At 47.3% G+C, this 23,572-nt stretch overlaps 14 non-coding genes across 14 annotated transcripts; all 14 read left to right on the forward strand.

Annotated features, from left to right (window-relative positions):
- The first annotated feature begins 1,282 nt into the window (after positions 1-1,282).
- On the forward strand, positions 1,283-1,354 carry TRNAD-GUC (transfer RNA aspartic acid (anticodon GUC)). Its single transcript has one exon. It is a non-coding gene; the product is annotated as a tRNA-Asp (tRNA).
- A 1,641-nt stretch (positions 1,355-2,995) lies between these two features.
- Positions 2,996-3,069, forward strand: TRNAI-AAU (transfer RNA isoleucine (anticodon AAU)). Its single transcript has one exon. It is a non-coding gene; the product is annotated as a tRNA-Ile (tRNA).
- Positions 3,070-4,683: 1,614 nt separating this feature from the next.
- TRNAD-GUC (transfer RNA aspartic acid (anticodon GUC)) lies at positions 4,684-4,755 on the forward strand. The gene has a single exon. It is a non-coding gene; the product is annotated as a tRNA-Asp (tRNA).
- Positions 4,756-5,965: 1,210 nt separating this feature from the next.
- On the forward strand, positions 5,966-6,039 carry TRNAI-AAU (transfer RNA isoleucine (anticodon AAU)). Its single transcript has one exon. It is a non-coding gene; the product is annotated as a tRNA-Ile (tRNA).
- Positions 6,040-7,445: 1,406 nt separating this feature from the next.
- On the forward strand, positions 7,446-7,519 carry TRNAI-AAU (transfer RNA isoleucine (anticodon AAU)). The gene has a single exon. It is a non-coding gene; the product is annotated as a tRNA-Ile (tRNA).
- Positions 7,520-9,793: 2,274 nt separating this feature from the next.
- Positions 9,794-9,867, forward strand: TRNAI-AAU (transfer RNA isoleucine (anticodon AAU)). Its single transcript has one exon. It is a non-coding gene; the product is annotated as a tRNA-Ile (tRNA).
- A 129-nt stretch (positions 9,868-9,996) lies between these two features.
- TRNAD-GUC (transfer RNA aspartic acid (anticodon GUC)) lies at positions 9,997-10,068 on the forward strand. The gene has a single exon. It is a non-coding gene; the product is annotated as a tRNA-Asp (tRNA).
- A 925-nt stretch (positions 10,069-10,993) lies between these two features.
- TRNAD-GUC (transfer RNA aspartic acid (anticodon GUC)) lies at positions 10,994-11,065 on the forward strand. Its single transcript has one exon. It is a non-coding gene; the product is annotated as a tRNA-Asp (tRNA).
- A 981-nt stretch (positions 11,066-12,046) lies between these two features.
- Positions 12,047-12,118, forward strand: TRNAD-GUC (transfer RNA aspartic acid (anticodon GUC)). Its single transcript has one exon. It is a non-coding gene; the product is annotated as a tRNA-Asp (tRNA).
- Positions 12,119-15,439: 3,321 nt separating this feature from the next.
- TRNAD-GUC (transfer RNA aspartic acid (anticodon GUC)) lies at positions 15,440-15,511 on the forward strand. The gene has a single exon. It is a non-coding gene; the product is annotated as a tRNA-Asp (tRNA).
- A 2,690-nt stretch (positions 15,512-18,201) lies between these two features.
- TRNAI-AAU (transfer RNA isoleucine (anticodon AAU)) lies at positions 18,202-18,275 on the forward strand. Its single transcript has one exon. It is a non-coding gene; the product is annotated as a tRNA-Ile (tRNA).
- A 1,406-nt stretch (positions 18,276-19,681) lies between these two features.
- On the forward strand, positions 19,682-19,755 carry TRNAI-AAU (transfer RNA isoleucine (anticodon AAU)). The gene has a single exon. It is a non-coding gene; the product is annotated as a tRNA-Ile (tRNA).
- Positions 19,756-21,161: 1,406 nt separating this feature from the next.
- On the forward strand, positions 21,162-21,235 carry TRNAI-AAU (transfer RNA isoleucine (anticodon AAU)). Its single transcript has one exon. It is a non-coding gene; the product is annotated as a tRNA-Ile (tRNA).
- Positions 21,236-22,647: 1,412 nt separating this feature from the next.
- TRNAI-AAU (transfer RNA isoleucine (anticodon AAU)) lies at positions 22,648-22,721 on the forward strand. The gene has a single exon. It is a non-coding gene; the product is annotated as a tRNA-Ile (tRNA).
- Positions 22,722-23,572: the final 851 nt, after the last annotated feature.

The following is a 23,572-nucleotide window of genomic DNA, read 5'->3' on the forward strand; positions in this document are numbered from 1 at the left end:
ATTAGTTTGCAGCAGAGCATAACGTAGACGTTCAGCGACTGATTTTATCACCTGGGACCCGTTTTCCCAAAGTCATGAGTTAGAAAACTAAGGAAAAAGGAGGTAAAATCCTAGAGGGAGCGTAAGGAACCTTAAAGGTAGAAAGAAACCAAAGTCTTAAGTCTCCAGAGACTCCATGGAAATAAAGATGGAAATTTAAAAAGAGATCTAAAAAAAAAAGAAGCCATTAAGTCGTTGCACCGAGAGAACCCACACTTATCCTACCTCAGTTTCCTGAAGGTTTAAGCTGAAAAACTCTGTAGATATCCCCAATCCATGGAGCGAATAGGCCGAAACCACATGCCGAAAGGAGCCCGCTGAGATTGGCCAGGGGAAACAAACGTCCGCACGGGAGATGCCCACGGACAGAGCCTTATTTAATGGATTCCTGACATCAGTTTGCAGCAGAGCATAACCCACACTTATCCTACCTCAGTTTCCTTAAGGTTTAAGCTGAAAAACTCTGTAGATATCCCCAATCCATGGAGCGAATAGGCCGAAACCACATGCCGAAAGGAGCCCACTGAGATTGGCCAGGGGAAACAAACGTCCGTACGGGAGATGCCCACGGCCAGAGCCTTATCCAATGGATTCCTGACATTAGTTTGCAGCACAGCATATACCAGAGTCAATAACTTGTAAAGTAGACGGTCAGCGACTGATTTCGTCACCTGGGACCCGTTTGCCCAAAGTCATGAGTTAGTTGCAGCTGAAATGCGGACTGCAGCTTTCCCTCAATCACTGGCGCTACAACAAGGCCCCGTGTAGCCCATGCCTAAGGCCTATGGCTTTTAGATTGCAAACTCTTCCAGGTGCCGTGTTATTTCCTATACTTTCTGATTCCTTCTCTTGTGGAATAAAGTTTCGAATACAGTTCCCAGTTCACAGTCAGCCCTAGCACTCGTGATGTCGCCTCTGACAAGGACAGAGAAAGAGACACCCTTCCCTTTCTCCACACTGCTATCAGTACCTATTCTAAGGACTGGGACAAATGTGAGATCCCCACTGGTGTCGGCCAGGGCAGCCGACATGCGCAACATGGTCGGTTAGCTCAGCTGGTTAGAGCGTGGTGCTAATAACGCCAAGGTCGCGGGTTCGATCCCCGTACGGGCCAGTCCGTCTCCTCTTTTTTGACCGTACCAGTCTCAAACTCCTTTTTCTCCCTACTGCCTAGATCTGGTGGGTGGAAATTGCTGCTGTCTTCATTTAAGCAGGTTACCGTGATGGCAAGCACCATACCCATTCCTCGTTAGTATAGTGGTGAGTATCCCCGCCTGTCACGCGGGAGACCGGGGTTCGATTCCCCGACGGGGAGGCAATTGTTTTCTTTGTGCACCAAAGAAAACTCAGGAAAAAGGAATCCAAAGTCTTAAGTCTCCAGAGTCTCCAGAGTCTCCATGGAAATAAAGATGGAATTTTAAAAAGAGATCTACAAAAAAAGAAGCCATTAAGTCGTTGCACAGAGAGAACCCACACTTATCCTACCTCAGTTTCCTGAAGGTTTAAGCTGAAAAACTCTGTAGATATCCCCAATCCATGGAGCGAATAGGCCGAAACCACATGCCGAAAGGAGCCCGCTGAGATTGGCCAGGGGAAACAAACGTCCGTACGGGAGATGCCCACGGACAGAGCCTTATTTAATGGATTCCTGACATTAGTTTGCAGCAGAGCATAACGTAGACGTTCAGCGACTGATTTTGTCACCTGGGACCCTTTTTCCCAAAGTCATGAGTTAGAAAACTAAGGAAAAAGGAGGTAAAATCCTAGAGGGAGCGTAAGGAACCTTAAAGGTAGAAAGAAACCAAAGTCTTAAGTCTCCAGAGTCTCCATGGAAATAAAGATGGAATTTTAAAAAGAGATCTACAAAAAAAGAAGCCATTAAGTTGTTGCACAGAGAGAACCCACACTTATCCTACCTCCGTTTCCTGAAGGTTTAAGCTGAAAAACTCTGTAGATATCCCCAATCCATGGAGCGAATAGGCCGAAACCACATGCCGAAAGGAGCCCGCTGAGATTGGCCAGGGGAAACAAACGTCCGTACGGGAGATGCCCACGGACAGAGCCTTATTTAATGGATTCCTGACATTAGTTTGCAGCAGAGCATAACGTAGACGTTCAGCGACTGATTTTGTCACCTGGGACCCTTTTTCCCAAAGTCATGAGTTAGAAAACTAAGGAAAAAGGAGGTAAAATCCTAGAGGGAGCGTAAGGAACCTTAAAGGTAGAAAGAAACCAAAGTCTTAAGTCTCCAGAGACTCCATAGAAATAAAGATGGAAATTTAAAAAGAGATCTACAAAAAAAGAAGCCATTAAGTCGTTGCACCGAGAGAACCCACACTTATCCTACCTCAGTTTCCTTAAGGTTTAAGCTGAAAAACTCTGTAGATATCCCCAATCCATGGAGCGAATAGGCCGAAACCACATGCCGAAAGGAGCCCACTGAGATTGGCCAGGGGAAACAAACGTCCGTACGGGAGATGCCCACGGCCAGAGCCTTATCCAATGGATTCCTGACATTAGTTTGCAGCACAGCATATACCAGAGTCAATAACTTGTAAAGTAGACGGTCAGCGACTGATTTCGTCACCTGGGACCCGTTTGCCCAAAGTCATGAGTTAGTTGCAGCTGAAATGCGGACTGCAGCTTTCCCTCAATCACTGGCGCTACAACAAGGCCCCGTGTAGCCCATGCCTAAGGCCTATGGCTTTTAGATTGCAAACTCTTCCAGGTGCCGTGTTATTTCCTATACTTTCTGATTCCTTCTCTTGTGGAATAAAGTTTTGAATACAGTTCCCAGTTCACAGTCAGCCCTAGCACTCGTGATGTCGCCTCTGACAAGGACAGAGAAAGAGACACCCTTCCCTTTCTCCACACTGCTATCAATACCTATTCTAAGGACTGGGACACATGTGAGATCCCCACTGGTGTCGGCCGGGGCAGCCGACATGCGCAACATGGCCGGTTAGCTCAGCTGGTTAGAGCGTGGTGCTAATAACGCCAAGGTCGCGGGTTCGATCCCCGTACGGGCCAGTCCGTCTCCTCTTTTTTGACCGTACCAGTCTCAAACTCCTTTTTCTCCCTACTGCCTAGATCTGGTGGGTGGAAATTGCTGCTGTCTTCATTTAAGCAGGTTACCGTGATGGCAAGCACCATACCCATTCCTCGTTAGTATAGTGGTGAGTATCCCCGCCTGTCTCGCGGGAGACCGGGGTTCGATTCCCCGACGGGGAGGCAATTGTTTTCTTTGTGCACCAAAGAAAACTCAGGAAAAAGGAATCCAAAGTCTTAAGTCTCCAGAGTCTCCAGAGTCTCCATGGAAATAAAGATGGAATTTTAAAAAGAGATCTACAAAAAAAGAAGCCATTAAGTCGTTGCACAGAGAGAACCCACACTTATCCTACCTCAGTTTCCTGAAGGTTTAAGCTGAAAAACTCTGTAGATATCCCCAATCCATGGAGCGAATAGGCCGAAACCACATGCCGAAAAGAGCCCGCTGAGATTGGCCAGGGGAAACAAACGTCCGTACGGGAGATGCCAACGGACAGAGCCTTATTTAATGGATTCCTGACATTAGTTTGCAGCAGAGCATAACGTAGACGTTCAGCGACTGATTTTGTCACCTGGGACCCTTTTTCCCAAAGTCATGAGTTAGAAAACTAAGGAAAAAGGAGGTAAAATCCTAGAGGGAGCGTAAGGAACCTTAAAGGTAGAAAGAAACCAAAGTCTTAAGTCTCCAGAGACTCCATGGAAATAAAGATGGAAATTTAAAAAGAGATCTACAAAAAAAGAAGCCATTAAGTTGTTGCACCGAGAGAACCCACACTTATCCTACCTCAGTTTCCTTAAGGTTTAAGCTGAAAAACTCTGTAGATATCCCCAATCCATGGAGCGAATAGGCCGAAACCACATGCCGAATGGAGCCCGCTGAGATTTGCCAGGGGAAACAAACGTCCGTATGGGAGATGCCCACGGCCAGAGCCTTATCCAATGGATTCCTGACATTAGTTTGCAGCACAGCATATACCAGAGTCAATAACTTGTAAAGTAGACGGTCAGCGACTGATTTCGTCACCTGGGACCCGTTTGCCCAAAGTCATGAGTTAGTTGCAGCTGAAATGCGGACTGCAGCTTTCCCTCAATCACTGGCGCTACAACAAGGCCCCGTGTAGCCCATGCCTAAGGCCTATGGCTTTTAGATTGCAAACTCTTCCAGGTGCCGTGTTATTTCCTATACTTTCTGATTCCTTCTCTTGTGGAATAAAGTTTTGAATACAGTTCCCAGTTCACAGTCAGCCCTAGCACTCGTGATGTCGCCTCTGACAAGGACAGAGAAAGTGACACCCTTTCCTTTCTCCACACTGCTATCAGTACCTATTCTAAGGACTGGGACACATGTGAGATCCCCACTGGTGTCGGCCGGGGCAGCCGACATGCGCAACATGGCCGGTTAGCTCAGCTGGTTAGAGCGTGGTGCTAATAACGCCAAGGTCGCGGGTTCGATCCCCTTCCGTGCCAGTCCGTCTCCTGTTTTTTGACCGTACCAGTCTCAAACTCCTTTTTCTCCCTACTGCCTAGATCTGGCGGGTGGAAATTGCTGCTGTCTTCATTTAAGCAGGTTACCGTGATGGCAAGCACCATACCCATTCCTCGTTAGTATAGTGGTGAGTATCCCCGCCTGTCACGCGGGAGACCGGGGTTCGATTCCCCGACGGGGAGGCAATTGTTTTCTTTGTGCACCAAAGAAAACTCAGGAAAAAGGAATCCAAAGTCTTAAGTCTCCAGAGTCTCCAGAGTCTCCATGGAAATAAAGATGGAATTTTAAAAAGAGATCTACAAAAAAACAAGCCATTAAGTCGTTGCACAGAGAGAACCCACACTTATCCTACCTCAGTTTCCTGAAGGTTTAAGCTGAAAAACTCTGTAGATATCCCCAATCCATGGAGCGAAAAGGCCGAAACCACATGCCGAAAGGAGCCCGCTGAGATTGGCCAGGGGAAACAAACGTCCGTACGGGAGATGCCCACGGACAGAGCCTTATTTAATGGATTCCTGACATTAGTTTGCAGCAGAGCATAACGTAGACGTTCAGCGACTGATTTTGTCACCTGGGACCCGTTTTCCCAAAGTCATGAGTTAGAAAACTAAGGAAAAAGGAGGTAAAATCCTAGAGAGAGCGTCAGGAACCTTAAAGGTAGAAAGAAACCAAAGTCTTAAGTCTCCAGAGACTCCATGGAAATAAAGATGGAAATTTAAAAAGAGATCTACAAAAAAAGAAGCCATTAAGTCGTTGCACCGAGAGAACCCACACTTATCCTACCTCAGTTTCCTTAAGGTTTAAGCTGAAAAACTCTGTAGATATCCCCAATCCATGGAGCGAATAGGCCGAAACCACATGCCGAAAGGAGCCCGCTGAGATTGGCCAGGGGAAACAAACGTCCGTACGGGAGATGCCCACGGCCAGAGCCTTATCCAATGGATTCCTGACATTAGTTTGCAGCACAGCATATACCAGAGTCAATAACTTGTAAAGTAGACGGTCAGCGACTGATTTCGTCACCTGGGACCCGTTTGCCCAAAGTCATGAGTTAGTTGCAGCTGAAATGCGGACTGCAGCTTTCCCTCAATCACTGGCGCTACAACAAGGCCCCGTGTAGCCCATGCCTAAGGCCTATGGCTTTTAGATTGCAAACTCTTCCAGGTGCCGTGTTATTTCCTATACTTTCTGATTCCTTCTCTTGTGGAATAAAGTTTCGAATACAGTTCCCAGTTCACAGTCAGCCCTAGCACTCGTGATGTCGCCTCTGACAAGGACAGAGAAAGAGACACCCTTCCCTTTCTCCACACTGCTATCAGTACCTATTCTAAGGACTGGGACACATGTGAGATCCCCACTGGTGTCGGCCGGGGCAGCCGACATGCGCAACATGGCCGGTTAGCTCAGCTGGTTAGAGCGTGGTGCTAATAACGCCAAGGTCGCGGGTTCGATCCCCGTACGGGCCAGTCCGTCTCCTCTTTTTTGACCGTACCAGTCTCAAACTCCTTTTTCTCCCTACTGCCTAGATCTGGTGGGTGGAAATTGCTGCTGTCTTCATTTAAGCAGGTTACCGTGATGGCAAGCACCATACCCTTGTTAGTATAGTGGTGAGTATCCCCGCCTGTCACGCGGGAGACTGGGGTTCGATTCCCTGACGGGGAGGCAATTGTTTTCTTTGTGCACCAAAGAAAACTCAGGAAAAAGGAATCCAAAGTGTTAAGTCTCCAGAGTCTCCAGAGTCTCCATGGAAATAAAGATGGAATTTTAAAAAGAGATCTACAAAAAAAGAAGCCATTAAGTTGTTGCACAGAGAGAACCCACACTTATCCTACCTCAGTTTCCTGAAGGCTTAAGCTGAAAAACTCTGTAGATATCCCCAATCCATGGAGCGAATAGGCCGAAACCACATGCCGAAAGGAGCCCGCTGAGATTGGCCAGGGGAAACAAACGTCCGTACGGGAGATGCCCACGGACAGAGCCTTATTTAATGGATTCCTGACATTAGTTTGCAGCAGAGCATAACGTAGACGTTCAGCGACTGATTTTGTCACCTGGGACCCTTTTTCCCAAAGTCATGAGTTAGAAAACTAAGGAAAAAGGAGGTAAAATCCTAGAGGGAGCGTAAGGAACCTTAAAGGTAGAAAGAAACCAAAGTCTTAAGTCTCCAGAGACTCCATGGAAATAAAGATGGAAATTTAAAAAGAGATCTACAAAAAAAGAAGCTATTAAGTTGTTGCACCGAGAGAACCCACACTTATCCTACCTCAGTTTCCTTAAGGTTTAAGCTGAAAAACTCTGTAGATATCCCCAATCCATGGAGCGAATAGGCCGAAACCACATGCCGAAAGGAGCCCGCTGAGATTGGCCAGGGGAAACAAACGTCCGTACGGGAGATGCCCACGGCCAGAGCCTTATCCAATGGATTCCTGAAATTAGTTTGCAGCACAGCATATACCAGAGTCAATAACTTGTAAAGTAGACGGTCAGCGACTGATTTCGTCACCTGGGACCCGTTTGCCCAAAGTCATGAGTTAGTTGCAGCTGAAATGCGGACTGCAGCTTTCCCTCAATCACTGGCGCTACAACAAGGCCCCGTGTAGCCCATGCCTAAGGCCTATGGCTTTTAGATTGCAAACTCTTCCAGGTGCCGTGTTATTTCCTATACTTTCTGATTCCTTCTCTTGTGGAATAAAGTTTCGAATACAGTTCCCAGTTCACAGTCAGCCCTAGCACTCGTGATGTCGCCTCTGACAAGGACAGAGAAAGAGACACCCTTCCCTTTCTCCACACTGCTATCAGTACCTATTCTAAGGACTGGGACACATGTGAGATCCCCACTGGTGTCGGCCGGGGCAGTCGACATGCGCAACATGGCCGGTTAGCTCAGCTGGTTAGAGCGTGGTGCTAATAACGCCAAGGTCGCGGGTTCGATCCCCGTACGGGCCAGTCCGTCTCCTCTTTTTTGACCGTACCAGTCTCAAACTCCTTTTTCTCCCTACTGCCTAGATCTGGTGGGTGGAAATTGCTGCTGTCTTCATTTAAGCAGGTTACCGTGATGGCAAGCACCATACCCATTCCTCGTTAGTATAGTGGTGAGTATCCCCGCCTAGTCACGCGGGAGACCGGGGTTCGATTCCCCGACGGGGACGCAATTGTTTTCTTTGTGCACCAAAGAAAACTCAGTTAAAAGGAATCCAAAGTCTTAAGTCTCCAGAGTCTCCAGAGTCTCCATGGAAATAAAGATGGAATTTTAAAAAGAGATCTACAAAAAAAGAAGCCATTAAGTCGTTGCACAGAGAGAACCCACACTTATCCTACCTCAGTTTCCTGAAGGTTTAAGCTGAAAAACTCTGTAGATATCCCCAATCCATGGAGCGAATAGGCCGAAACCACATGCCGAAAGGAGCCCGCTGAGATTGGCCAGGGGAAACAAACGTCCGTACGGGAGATGCCCACGGACAGAGCCTTATTTAATGGATTCCTGACATTAGTTTGCAGCAGAGCATAACGTAGATGTTCAGCGACTGATTTTTTCACCTGGGACCCTTTTTCCCAAAGTCATGAGTTAGAAAACTAAGGAAAAAGGAGGTAAAATCCTAGAGGGAGCGTAAGGAACCTTAAAGGTAGAAAGAAACCAAAGTCTTAAGTCTCCAGAGACTCCATGGAAATAAAGATGGAAATTTAAAAAGAGATCTACAAAAAAAGAAGCCATTAAGTTGTTGCACCGAGAGAACCCACACTTATCCTACCTCAGTTTCCTTAAGGTTTAAGCTGAAAAACTCTGTAGATATCCCCAATCCATGGAGCGAATAGGCCGAAACCACATGCCGAAAGGAGCCCGCTGAGATTGGCCAGGGGAAACAAACGTCCGTACGGGAGATGCCCACGGACAGAGCCTTATTTAATGGATTCCTGACATTAGTTTGCAGCAGAGCATAACGTAGACGTTCAGCGACTGATTTTGTCACCTGGGACCCTTTTTCCCAAAGTCATGAGTTAGAAAACTAAGGAAAAAGGAGGTAAAATCCTAGAGGGAGCGTAAGGAACCTTAAAGGTAGAAAGAAACCAAAGTCTTAAGTCTCCAGAGTCTCCATGGAAATAAAGATGGAATTTTAAAAAGAGATCTACAAAAAAAGAAGCCATTAAGTTGTTGCACAGAGAGAACCCACACTTATTCTACCTCAGTTTCCTGAAGGTTTAAGCTGAAAAACTCTGTAGATATCCCCAATCCATGGAGCGAATAGGCCGAAACCACATGCCGAAAGGAGCCCGCTGAGATTGGCCAGGGGAAACAAACGTCCGTACGGGAGATGCCCACGGACAGAGCCTTATTTAATGGATTCCTGACATTAGTTTGCAGCAGAGCATAACGTAGACGTTCAGCGACTGATTTTGTCACCTGGGACCCTTTTTCCCAAAGTCATGAGTTAGAAAACTAAGGAAAAAGGAGGTAAAATCCTAGAGGGAGCGTAAGGAACCTTAAAGGTAGAAAGAAACCAAAGTCTTAAGTCTCCAGAGACTCCATGGAAATAAAGATGGAAATTTAAAAAGAGATCTACAAAAAAAGAAGCCATTAAGTTGTTGCACCGAGAGAACCCACACTTATCCTACCTCAGTTTCCTTAAGGTTTAAGCTGAAAAACTCTGTAGATATCCCCAATCCATGGAGCGAATAGGCCGAAACCACATGCCGAAAGGAGCCCGCTGAGATTGGCCAGGGGAAACAAACGTCCGTACGGGAGATGCCCACGGCCAGAGCCTTATCCAATGGATTCCTGACATTAGTTTGCAGCACAGCATATACCAGAGTCAATAACTTGTAAAGTAGACGGTCAGCGACTGATTTCGTCACCTGGGAACCGTTTGCCCAAAGTCATGAGTTAGTTGCAGCTGAAATGCGGACTGCAGCTTTCCCTCAATCACTGGCGCTACAACAAGGCCCCGTGTAGCCCATGCCTAAGGCCTATGGCTTTTAGATTGCAAACTCTTCCACGTGCCGTGTTATTTCCTATACTTTCTGATTCCTTCTCTTGTGGAATAAAGTTTCGAATACAGTTCCCAGTTCACAGTCAGCCCTAGCACTCGTGATGTCGCCTCTGACAAGGACAGAGAAAGAGACACCCTTCCCTTTCTCCACACTGCTATCAGTACCTATTCTAAGGACTGGGACACATGTGAGATCCCCACTGGTGTCGGCCGGGGCAGCCGACATGCGCAACATGGCCGGTTAGCTCAGCTGGTTAGAGCGTGGTGCTAATAACGCCAAGGTCGCGGGTTCGATCCCCGTACGGGCCAGTCCGTCTCCTCTTTTTTGACCGTACCAGTCTCAAACTCCTTTTTCTCCCTACTGCCTAGATCTGGTGGGTGGAAATTGCTGCTGTCTTCATTTAAGCAGGTTACCGTGATGGCAAGCACCATACCCATTCCTCGTTAGTATAGTGGTGAGTATCCCCGCCTGTCACGCGGGAGACCGGGGTTCGATTCCCCGACGGGGAGGCAATTGTTTTCTTTGTGCACCAAAGAAAACTCAGGAAAAAGGAATCCAAAGTCTTAAGTCTCCAGAGTCTCCAGAGTCTCCATGGAAATAAAGATGGAATTTTAAAAAGAGATCTACAAAAAAAGAAGCCATTAAGTCGTTGCACAGAGAGAACCCACACTTATCCTACCTCAGTTTCCTGAAGGTTTAAGCTGAAAAACTCTGTAGATATCCCCAATCCATGGAGCGAATAGGCCGAAACCACATGCCGAAAGGAGCCCGCTGAGATTGGCCAGGGGAAACAAACGTCCGTACGGGAGATGCCCACGGACATAGCCTTATTTAATGGATTCCTGACATTAGTTTGCAGCAGAGCATAACGTAGACGTTCAGCGACTGATTTTGTCACCTGGGACCCGTTTTCCCAAAGTCATGAGTTAGAAAACTAAGGAAAAAGGAGGTAAAATCCTAGAGAGAGCGTCAGGAACCTTAAAGGTAGAAAGAAACCAAAGTCTTAAGTCTCCAGAGACTCCATGGAAATAAAGATGGAAATTTAAAAAGAGATCTACAAAAAAAGAAGCCATTAAGTCGTTGCACCGAGAGAACCCACACTTATCCTACCTCAGTTTCCTTAAGGTTTAAGTACCTATAGGTACTGCTATCAGTACCTATTCTAAGGACTGGGACACATATGAGATCCCCACTGGTGTCGGCCGGGGCAGCCGACATGCGCAACATGGCCGGTTAGCTCAGCTGGTTAGAGCGTGGTGCTAATAACGCCAAGGTCGCTGGTTCGATCCCCGTACGGGCCAGTCCGTCTCCTCTTTTTTGACCGTACCAGTCTCAAACTCCTTTTTCTCCCTACTGCCTAGATCTGGTGGGTGGGTGGAAATTGCTGCTGTCTTCATTTAAGCAGGTTACCGTGATGGCAAGCACCATACCCATTCCTCGTTAGTATAGTGGTGAGTATCCCCGCCTGTCACGCGGGAGACCGGGGTTCGATTCCCCGACGGGGAGGCAATTGTTTTCTTTGTGCACCAAAGAAAACTCAGGAAAAAGGAATCCAAAGTCTTAAGTCTCCAGAGTCTCCAGAGTCTCCATGGAAATAAAGATGGAATTTTAAAAAGAGATCTACAAAAAAAGAAGCCATTAAGTCGTTGCACAGAGAGAACCCACACTTATCCTACCTCAGTTTCCTGAAGGTTTAAGCTGAAAAACTCTGTAGATATCCCCAATCCATGGAGCGAATAGGCCGAAACCACATGCCGAAAGGAGCCCGCTGAGATTGGCCAGGGGAAACAAACGTCCGTACGGGAGATGCCCACGGCCAGAGCCTTATCCAATGGATTCCTGACATTAGTTTGCAGCACAGCATATACCAGAGTCAATAACTTGTAAAGTAGACGGTCAGCGACTGATTTCGTCACCTGGGACCCGTTTGCCCAAAGTCATGAGTTAGTTGCAGCTGAAATGCGGACTGCAGCTTTCCCTCAATCACTGGCGCTACAACAAGGCCCCGTGTAGCCCATGCCTAAGGCCTATGGCTTTTAGATTGCAAACTCTTCCAGGTGCCGTGTTATTTCCTATACTTTCTGATTCCTTCTCTTGTGGAATAAAGTTTCGAATACAGTTCCCAGTTCACAGTCAGCCCTAGCACTCGTGATGTTGCCTCTGACAAGGACAGAGAAAGAGACACCCTTCCCTTTCTCCACACTGCTATCAGTACCTATTCTAAGGACTGGGACACATGTGAGATCCCCACTGGTGTCGGCTGGGGCAGCCGACATGCGCAACATGGCCGGTTAGCTCAGCTGGTTAGAGCGTGGTGCTAATAACGCCAAGGTTGCGGGTTCGATCCCCGTACGGGCCAGTCCGTCTCCTCTTTTTGACCGTACCAGTCACAAACTCCTTTTTCTCCCTACTGCCTAGATCTGGTGGGTGGACATTGCTGCTGTCTTCATTTAAGCAGGTTACCGTAATGGCAAGCACCATACCCATTCCTCGTTAGTATAGTGGTGAGTATCCCCGCCTGTCACGCGGGAGACCGGGGTTCGATTCCCCGACGGGGAGGCAATTGTTTTCTTTGTGCACCAAAGAAAACTCAGGAAAAAGGAATCCAAAGTCTTAAGTCTCCAGAGTCTCCAGAGTCTCCATGGAAATAAAGATGGAATTTTAAAAAGAGATCTACAAAAAAAGAAGCCATTAAGTCGTTGCACAGAGAGAACCCACACTTATCCTACCTCAGTTTCCTGAAGGTTTAAGCTGAAAAACTCTGTAGATATCCCCAATCCATGGAGCGAATAGGCCGAAACCACATGCCGAAAGAAGCCCGCTGAGATTGGCCAGGGGAAACAAACGTCCGTACGGGAGATGCCCACGGACAGAGCCTTATTTAATGGATTCCTGACATTAATTTGCAGCAGAGCATAACGTAGACGTTCAGCGACTGATTTTGTCACCTGGGACCCTTTTTCCCAAAGTCATGAGTTAGAAAACTAAGGAAAAAGGAGGTAAAATCCTAGAGGGAGCGTAAGAAACCTTAAAGGTAGAAAGAAACCAAAGTCTTAAGTCTCCAGAGACTCCATGGAAATAAAGATGGAAATTTAAAAAGAGATCTACAAAAAAAGAAGCCATTAAGTTGTTGCACCGAGAGAACCCACACTTATCCTACCTCAGTTTCCTTAAGGTTTAAGCTGAAAAACTCTGTAGATATCCCCAATCCATGGAGCGAATAGGCCGAAACCACATGCCGAAAGGAGCCCGCTGAGATTGGCCAGGGGAAACAAACGTCCGTACGGGAGATGCCCACGGCCAGAGCCTTATCCAATGGATTCCTGACATTAGTTTGCAGCACAGCATATACCAGAGTCAATAACTTGTAAAGTAGACGGTCAGCGACTGATTTCGTCACCTGGGACCCGTTTGCCCAAAGTCATGAGTTAGTTGCAGCTGAAATGCGGACTGCAGCTTTCCCTCAATCACTGGCGCTACAACAAGGCCCCGTGTAGCCCATGCCTAAGGCCTATGGCTTTTAGATTGCAAACTCTTCCAGGTGCCGTGTTATTTCCTATACTTTCTGATTCCTTCTCTTGTGGAATAAAGTTTCGAATACAGTTCCCAGTTCACAGTCAGCCCTAGCACTCGTGATGTCGCCTCTGACAAGGACAGAGAAAGAGACACCCTTCCCTTTCTCCACACTGCTATCAGTACCTATTCTAAGGACTGGGACACATGTGAGATCCCCACTGGTGTCGGCCGGGGCAGCCGACATGCGCAACATGGCCGGTTAGCTCAGCTGGTTAGAGCGTGGTGCTAATAACGCCAAGGTCGCGGGTTGATCCCCGTACGGGCCAGTCCGTCTCCTCTTTTTTGACCGTACCAGTCTCAAACTCCTTTTTCTCCCTACTGCCTAGATCTGGTGGGTGGAAATTGCTGCTGTCTTCATTTAAGCAGGTTACCGTGATGGCAAGCACCATACCCTTGTTAGTATAGTGGTGAGTATCCCAGCCTGTCACGCGGGAGACCGGGGTTCGATTCCCCGAAGGGGAGGCAATTGTTTTCTTTGTGCACCAAAGAAAACTCAGGAAAAAGGAATCCAAAGTCTTAAGTCTCCAGAGTCTCCAGAGTCTCCATGGAAATAAAGATGGCATTTTAAAAAGAGATCTACAAAAAAAGAAGCCATTAAGTCGTTGCACAGAGAGAACCCACACTTATCCTACCTCAGTTTCCTGAAGGTTTAAGCTGAAAAACTGTAGATATCCCCAATCCATGGAGCGAATAGGCCGAAACCACATGCCGAAAGGAGCCCGCTGAGATTGGCCAGGGGAAACAAACGTCCGTACGGGAGATGCCCACGGACAGAGCCTTATTTAATGGATTCCTGACATTAGTTTGCAGCAGAGCATAACGTAGACGTTCAGCGACTGATTTTGTCACCTGGGACCCTTTTTCCCAAAGTCATGAGTTAGAAAACTAAGGAAAAAGGAGGTAAAATCCTAGAGGGAGCGTAAGGAACCTTAAAGGTAGAAAGAAACCAAAGTCTTAAGTCTCCAGAGTCTCCATGGAAATAAAGATGGAATTTTAAAAAGAGATCTACAAAAAAAGAAGCCATTAAGTTGTTGCACAGAGAGAACCCACACTTATCCTACCTCAGTTTCCTGAAGGTTTAAGCTGAAAAACTCTGTAGATATCCCCAATCCATGGAGCGAATAGGCCGAAACCACATGCCGAAAGGAGCCCGCTGAGATTGGCCAGGGGAAACAAACGTCCGTACGGGAGATGCCCACGGACAGAGCCTTATTTAATGGATTCCTGACATTAGTTTGCAGCAGAGCATAACGTAGACGTTCAGCGACTGATTTTGTCACCTGGGACCCTTTTTCCCAAAGTCATGAGTTAGAAAACTAAGGAAAAAGGAGGTAAAATCCTAGAGGGAGCGTAAGGAACCTTAAAGGTAGAAAGAAACCAAAGTCTTAAGTCTCCAGAGACTCCATAGAAATAAAGATGGAAATTTAAAAAGAGATCTACAAAAAAAGAAGCCATTAAGTTGTTGCACCGAGAGAACCCACACTTATCCTACCTCAGTTTCCTTAAGGTTTAAGCTGAAAAACTCTGTAGATATCCCCAATCCATGGAGCGAATAGGCCGAAACCACATGCCGAAAGGAGCCCACTGAGATTGGCCAGGGGAAACAAACGTCCGTACGGGAGATGCCCACGGCCAGAGCCTTATCCAATGGATTCCTGACATTAGTTTGCAGCACAGCATATACCAGAGTCAATAACTTGTAAAGTAGACGGTCAGCGACTGATTTCGTCACCTGGGACCCGTTTGCCCAAAGTCATGAGTTAGTTGCAGCTGAAATGCGGACTGCAGCTTTCCCTCAATCACTGGCGCTACAACAAGGCCCCGTGTAGCCCATGCCTAAGGCCTATGGCTTTTAGATTGCAAACTCTTCCAGGTGACGTGTTATTTCCTATACTTTCTGATTCCTTCTCTTGTGGAATAAAGTTTCGAATACAGTTCCCAGTTCACAGTCAGCCCTAGCACTCGTGATGTCGCCTCTGACAAGGACAGAGAAAGAGACACCCTTCCCTTTCTCCACACTGCTATCAATACCTATTCTAAGGACTGGGACACATGTGAGATCCCCACTGGTGTCGGCCGGGGCAGCCGACATGAGCAACATGGCCGCTTAGCTCAGCTGGTTAGAGCGTGGTGCTAATAACGCCAAGGTCGCGGGTTCGATCCCCGTACGGGCCAGTCCGTCTCCTCTTTTTTGACCGTACCAGTCTCAAACTCCTTTTTCTCCCTACTGCCTAGATCTGGTGGGTGGAAATTGCTGCTGTCTTCATTTAAGCAGGTTACCGTGATGGCAAGCACCATACCCATTCCTCGTTAGTATAGTGGTGAGTATCCCCGCCTGTCACGCGGGAGACCGGGGTTCGATTCCCCGACGGGGAGGCAATTGTTTTCTTTGTGCACCAAAGAAAACTCAGGAAAAAGGAATCCAAAGTCTTAAGTCTCCAGAGTCTCCAGAGTCTCCATGGAAATAAAGATGGAATTTTAAAAAGAGATCTACAAAAAAAGAAGCCATTAAGTCGTTGCACAGAGAGAACCCACACTTATCCTACCTCAGTTTCCTGAAGGTTTAAGCTGAAAAACTCTGTAGATATCCCCAATCCATGGAGCGAATAGGCCGAAACCACATGCCGAAAGGAGCCCGCTGAGATTGGCCAGGGGAAACAAACGTCCGTACGGGAGATGCCCACGGACAGAGCCTTATTTAATGGATTCCTGACATTAGTTTGCAGCAGAGCATAACGTAGACGTTCAGCGACTGATTTTGTCACCTGGGACCCGTTTTCCCAAAGTCATGAGTTAGAAAACTAAGGAAAAAGGAGGTAAAATCCTAGAGAGAGCGTCAGGAACCTTAAAGGTAGAAAGAAACCAAAGTCTTAAGTCTCCAGAGACTCCATGGAAATAAAGATGGAAATTTAAAAAGAGATCTACAAAAAAAGAAGCCATTAAGTCGTTGCACCGAGAGAACCCACACTTATCCTACCTCAGTTTCCTTAAGGTTTAAGCTGAAAAACTCTGTAGATATCCCCAATCCATGGAGCGAATAGGCCGAAACCACATGCCGAAAGGAGCCCGCTGAGATTGGCCAGGGGAAACAAACGTCCGTACGGGAGATGCCCACGGCCAGAGCCTTATCCAATGGATAACTGACATTAGTTTGCAGCACAGCATATACCAGAGTCAATAACTTGTAAAGTAGACGGTCAGCGACTGATTTCGTCACCTGGGACCCGTTTGCCCAAAGTCATGAGTTAGTTGCAGCTGAAATGCGGACTGCAGCTTTCCCTCAATCACTGGCGCTACAACAAGGCCCCGTGTAGCCCATGCCTAAGGCCTATGGCTTTTAGATTGCAAACTCTTCCAGGTGCCGTGTTATTTCCTATACTTTCTGATTCCTTCTCTTGTGGAATAAAGTTTCGAATACAGTTCCCAGTTCACAGTCAGCCCTAGCACTCGTGATGTCGCCTCTGACAAGGACAGAGAAAGAGACACCCTTCCCTTTCTCCACACTGCTATCAGTACCTATTCTAAGGACTGGGACACATGTGAGATCCCCACTGGTGTCGGCCGGGGCAGCCGACATGCGCAACATGGCCGGTTAGCTCAGCTGGTTAGAGCGTGGTGCTAATAACGCCAAGGTCGTGGGTTCGATCCCCGTACGGGCCAGTCCGTCTCCTCTTTTTTGACCGTACCAGTCTCAAACTCCTTTTTCTCCCTACTGCCTAGATCTGGTGGGTGGAAATTGCTGCTGTCTTCATTTAAGCAGGTTACCGTGATGGCAAGCACCATACCCTTGTTAGTATAGTGGTGAGTATCCCCGCCTGTCACGCGGGAGACTGGGGTTCGATTCCCTGACGGGGAGGCAATTGTTTTCTTTGTGCACCAAAGAAAACTCAGGAAAAAGGAATCCAAAGTGTTAAGTCTCCAGAGTCTCCAGAGTCTCCATGGAAATAAAGATGGAATTTTAAAAAGAGATCTACAAAAAAAGAAGCCATTAAGTCGTTGCACAGAGAGAACCCACACTTATCCTACCTCAGTTTCCTGAAGGCTTAAGCTGAAAAACTCTGTAGATATCCCCAATCCATGGAGCGAATAGGCCGAAACCACATGCCGAAAGGAGCCCGCTGAGATTGGCCAGGGGAAACAAACGTCCGTACGGGAGATGCCCACGGACAGAGCCTTATTTAATGGATTCCTGACATTAGTTTGCAGCAGAGCATAACGTAGACGTTCAGCGACTGATTTTGTCACCTGGGACCCGTTTTCCCAAAGTCATGAGTTAGAAAACTAAGGAAAAAGGAGGTAAAATCCTAGAGAGAGCGTCAGGAACCTTAAAGGTAGAAAGAAACCAAAGTCTTAAGTCTCCAGAGACTCCATGGAAATAAAGATGGAAATTTAAAAAGAGATCTACAAAAAAAGAAGCCATTAAGTCGTTGCACCGAGAGAACCCACACTTATCCTACCTCAGTTTCCTTAAGGTTTAAGCTGAAAAACTCTGTAGATATCCCCAATCCATGGAGCGAATAGGCCGAAACCACATGCCGAAAGGAGCCCGCTGAGATTGGCCAGGGGAAACAAACGTCCGTACGGGAGATGCCCACGGCCAGAGCCTTATCCAATGGATAACTGACATTAGTTTGCAGCACAGCATATACCAGAGTCAATAACTTGTAAAGTAGACGGTCAGCGACTGATTTCGTCACCTGGGACCCGTTTGCCCAAAGTCATGAGTTAGTTGCAGCTGAAATGCGGACTGCAGCTTTCCCTCAATCACTGGCGCTACAACAAGGCCCCGTGTAGCCCATGCCTAAGGCCTATGGCTTTTAGATTGCAAACTCTTCCAGGTGCCGTGTTATTTCCTATACTTTCTGATTCCTTCTCTTGTGGAATAAAGTTTCGAATACAGTTCCCAGTTCACAGTCAGCCCTAGCACTCGTGATGTCGCCTCTGACAAGGACAGAGAAAGAGACACCCTTCCCTTTCTCCACACTGCTATCAGTACCTATTCTAAGGACTGGGACACATGTGAGATCCCCACTGGTGTCGGCCGGGGCAGCCGACATGCGCAACATGGCCGGTTAGCTCAGCTGGTTAGAGCGTGGTGCTAATAACGCCAAGGTCGCGGGTTCGATCCCCGTACGGGCCAGTCCGTCTCCTCTTTTTTGACCGTACCAGTCTCAAACTCCTTTTTCTCCCTACTGCCTAGATCTGGTGGGTGGAAATTGCTGCTGTCTTCATTTAAGCAGGTTACCGTGATGGCAAGCACCATACCCTTGTTAGTATAGTGGTGAGTATCCCCGCCTGTCACGCGGGAGACTGGGGTTCGATTCCCTGACGGGGAGGCAATTGTTTTCTTTGTGCACCAAAGAAAACTCAGGAAAAAGGAATCCAAAGTGTTAAGTCTCCAGAGTCTCCAGAGTCTCCATGGAAATAAAGATGGAATTTTAAAAAGAGATCTACAAAAAAAGAAGCCATTAAGTCGTTGCACAGAGAGAACCCACACTTATCCTACCTCAGTTTCCTGAAGGCTTAAGCTGAAAAACTCTGTAGATATCCCCAATCCATGGAGCGAATAGGCCGAAACCACATGCCGAAAGGAGCCCGCTGAGATTGGCCAGGGGAAACAAACGTCCGTACGGGAGATGCCCACGGACAGAGCCTTATTTAATGGATTCCTGACATTAGTTTGCAGCAGAGCATAACGTAGACGTTCAGCGACTGATTTTGTCACCTGGGACCCTTTTTCCCAAAGTCATGAGTTAGAAAACTAAGGAAAAAGGAGGTAAAATCCTAGAGGGAGCGTAAGGAACCTTAAAGGTAGAAAGAAACCAAAGTCTTAAGTCTCCAGAGACTCCATGGAAATAAAGATGGAAATTTAAAAAGAGATCTACAAAAAAAGAAGCTATTAAGTTGTTGCACCGAGAGAACCCACACTTATCCTACCTCAGTTTCCTTAAGGTTTAAGCTGAAAAACTCTGTAGATATCCCCAATCCATGGAGCGAATAGGCCGAAACCACATGCCGAAAGGAGCCCGCTGAGATTGGCCAGGGGAAACAAACGTCCGTACGGGAGATGCCCACGGCCAGAGCCTTATCCAATGGATAACTGACATTAGTTTGCAGCACAGCATATACCAGAGTCAATAACTTGTAAAGTAGACGGTCAGCGACTGATTTTGTCACCTGGGACCCGTTTGCCCAAAGTCATGAGTTAGTTGCAGCTGAAATGCGGACTGCAGCTTTCCCTCAATCACTGGCGCTACAACAAGGCCCCGTGTAGCCCATGCCTAAGGCCTATGGCTTTTAGATTGCAAACTCTTCCAGGTGCCGTGTTATTTCCTATACTTTCTGATTCCTTCTCTTGTGGAATAAAGTTTCGAATACAGTTCCCAGTTCACAGTCAGCCCTAGCACTCGTGATGTCGCCTCTGACAAGGACAGAGAAAGAGACACCCTTCCCTTTCTCCACACTGCTATCAGTACCTATTCTAAGGACTGGGACACATGTGAGATCCCCACTGGTGTCGGCCGGGGCAGCCGACATGCGCAACATGGCCGGTTAGCTCAGCTGGTTAGAGCGTGGTGCTAATAACGCCAAGGTCGCGGGTTCGATCCCCGTACGGGCCAGTCCGTCTCCTCTTTTTTGACCGTACCAGTCTCAAACTCCTTTTTCTCCCTACTGCCTAGATCTGGTGGGTGGAAATTGCTGCTGTCTTCATTTAAGCAGGTTACCGTGATGGCAAGCACCATACCCTTGTTAGTATAGTGGTGAGTATCCCCGCCTGTCACGCGGGAGACTGGGGTTCGATTCCCTGACGGGGAGGCAATTGTTTTCTTTGTGCACCAAAGAAAACTCAGGAAAAAGGAATCCAAAGTGTTAAGTCTCCAGAGTCTCCAGAGTCTCCATGGAAATAAAGATGGAATTTTAAAAAGAGATCTACAAAAAAAGAAGCCATTAAGTCGTTGCACAGAGAGAACCCACACTTATCCTACCTCAGTTTCCTGAAGGCTTAAGCTGAAAAACTCTGTAGATATCCCCAATCCATGGAGCGAATAGGCCGAAACCACATGCCGAAAGGAGCCCGCTGAGATTGGCCAGGGGAAACAAACGTCCGTACGGGAGATGCCCACGGACAGAGCCTTATTTAATGGATTCCTGACATTAGTTTGCAGCAGAGCATAACGTAGACGTTCAGCGACTGATTTTGTCACCTGGGACCCTTTTTCCCAAAGTCATGAGTTAGAAAACTAAGGAAAAAGGAGGTAAAATCCTAGAGGGAGCGTAAGGAACCTTAAAGGTAGAAAGAAACCAAAGTCTTAAGTCTCCAGAGACTCCATGGAAATAAAGATGGAAATTTAAAAAGAGATCTACAAAAAAAGAAGCTATTAAGTTGTTGCACCGAGAGAACCCACACTTATCCTACCTCAGTTTCCTTAAGGTTTAAGCTGAAAAACTCTGTAGATATCCCCAATCCATGGAGCGAATAGGCCGAAACCACATGCCGAAAGGAGCCCGCTGAGATTGGCCAGGGGAAACAAACGTCCGTACGGGAGATGCCCACGGCCAGAGCCTTATCCAATGGATAACTGACATTAGTTTGCAGCACAGCATATACCAGAGTCAATAACTTGTAAAGTAGACGGTCAGCGACTGATTTTGTCACCTGGGACCCGTTTGCCCAAAGTCATGAGTTAGTTGCAGCTGAAATGCGGACTGCAGCTTTCCCTCAATCACTGGCGCTACAACAAGGCCCCGTGTAGCCCATGCCTAAGGCCTATGGCTTTTAGATTGCAAACTCTTCCAGGTGCCGTGTTATTTCCTATACTTTCTGATTCCTTCTCTTGTGGAATAAAGTTTCGAATACAGTTCCCAGTTCACAGTCAGCCCTAGCACTCGTGATGTCGCCTCTGACAAGGACAGAGAAAGAGACACCCTTCCCTTTCTCCACACTGCTATCAGTACCTATTCTAAGGACTGGGACACATGTGAGATCCCCACTGGTGTCGGCCGGGGCAGCCGACATGCGCAACATGGCCGGTTAGCTCAGCTGGTTAGAGCGTGGTGCTAATAACGCCAAGGTCGCGGGTTCGATCCCCGTACGGGCCAGTCCGTCTCCTCTTTTTTGACCGTACCAGTCTCAAACTCCTTTTTCTCCCTACTGCCTAGATCTGGTGGGTGGAAATTGCTGCTGTCTTCATTTAAGCAGGTTACCGTGATGGCAAGCACCATACCCATTCCTCGTTAGTATAGTGGTGAGTATCCCCGCCTAGTCACGCGGGAGACCGGGGTTCGATTCCCCGACGGGGACGCAATTGTTTTCTTTGTGCACCAAAGAAAACTCAGGAAAAAGGAATCCAAAGTCTTAAGTCTCCAGAGTCTCCAGAGTCTCCATGGAAATAAAGATGGAATTTTAAAAAGAGATCTACAAAAAAAGAAGCCATTAAGTCGTTGCACAGAGAGAACCCACACTTATCCTACCTCAGTTTCCTGAAGGTTTAAGCTGAAAAACTCTGTAGATATCCCCAATCCATGGAGCGAATAGGCCGAAACCACATGCCGAAAGGAGCCCGCTGAGATTGGCCAGGGGAAACAAACGTCCGTACGGGAGATGCCCACGGACAGAGCCTTATTTAATGGATTCCTGACATTAGTTTGCAGCAGAGCATAACGTAGACGTTCAGCGACTGATTTTGTCACCTGGGACCCGTTTTCCCAAAGTCATGAGTTAGAAAACTAAGGAAAAAGGAGGTAAAATCCTAGAGAGAGCGTCAGGAACCTTAAAGGTAGAAAGAAACCAAAGTCTTAAGTCTCCAGAGACTCCATGGAAATAAAGATGGAAATTTAAAAAGAGATCTACAAAAAAAGAAGCCATTAAGTCGTTGCACCGAGAGAACCCACACTTATCCTAATTCAGTTTCCTTAAGGTTTAAGCTGAAAAACTCTGTAGATATCCCCAAACCATGGAGCGAATAGGCCGAAACCACATGCCGAAAGGAGCCCGCTGAGATTGGCCAGGGGAAACAAACGTCCGTACGGGAGATGCCCACGGCCAGAGCCTTATCCAATGGATTCCTGACATTAGTTTGCAGCATAGCATATACCAGAGTCAATAACTTGTAAAGTAGACGGTCAGCGACTGATTTCGTCACCTGGGACCCGTTTGCCCAAAGTCATGAGTTAGTTGCAGCTGAAATGCGGACTGCAGCTTTCCCTCAATCACTGGCGCTACAACAAGGCCCCGTGTAGCCCATGCCTAAGGCCTATGGCTTTTAGATTGCAAACTCTTCCAGGTGCCGTGTTATTTCCTATACTTTCTGATTCCTTCTCTTGTGGAATAAAGTTTCGAATACAGTTCCCAGTTCACAGTCAGCCCTAGCACTCGTGATGTCGCCTCTGATAAGGACAGAGAAAGAGACACCCTTCCCTTTCTCCACACTGCTATCAGTACCTATTCTAAGGACTGGGACACATGTGAGATCCCCACTGGTGTCGGCCGGGGCAGCCGACATGCGCAACATGGCCGGTTAGCTCAGCTGGTTAGAGCGTGGTGCTAATAACGCCAAGGTCGCGGGTTCGATCCCCGTACGGGCCAGTCCGTCTCCTCTTTTTTGACCGTACCAGTCTCAAACTCCTTTTTCTCTCTACTGCCTAGATATGGTGGGTGGAAATTGCTGCTGTCTTCATTTAAGCAGGTTACCGTGATGGAAAGCACCATACCCATTCCTCGTTAGTATTGTGGTGAGTCTCCCCTGTCACGCGGGAGACCGGGGTTCTATTCCCCGACGGGGAGGCAATTGTTTTCTTTGTGCACCAAAGAAAACTCAGGAAAAAGGAATCCAAAGTCTTAAGTCTCCAGAGTCTCCAGAGACTCCATGGAAATAAAGATGGAATTTTAAGAAGAGATCTACAAAAAAAGAAGCCATTAAGTCGTTGCACAGAGAGAACCCACACTTATCCTACCTCAGTTTCCTGAAGGTTTAAGCTGAAAAACTCTGTAGATATCCCCAATCCATGGAGCGAATAGGCCGAAACCACATGCCGAAAGGAGCCCGCTGAGATTGGCCAGGGGAAACAAACGTCCGTACGGGAGATGCCCACGGACAGAGCCTTATTTAATGGATTCCTGACATTAGTTTGCAGCAGAGCATAACGTAGACGTTCAGCGACTGATTTTGTCACCTGGGACCCTTTTTCCCAAAGTCATGAGTTAGAAAACTAAGGAAAAAGGAGGTAAAATCCTAGAGGGAGCGTAAGGAACCTTAAAGGTAGAAAGAAACCAAAGTCTTAAGTCTCCAGAGACTCCATGGAAATAAAGATGGAAATTTAAAAAGAGATCTACAAAAAAAGAAGCCATTAAGTTGTTGCACCGAGAGAACCCACACTTATCCTACCTCAGTTTCCTTAAGGTTTAAGCTGAAAAACTCTGTAGATATCCCCAATCCA

The sequence above is a fragment of the Hyla sarda genome, unplaced genomic scaffold (assembly GCF_029499605.1).
Source record: "Hyla sarda isolate aHylSar1 unplaced genomic scaffold, aHylSar1.hap1 scaffold_205, whole genome shotgun sequence".
NCBI classification, from domain to species: Eukaryota; Metazoa; Chordata; class Amphibia; order Anura; family Hylidae; genus Hyla; species Hyla sarda.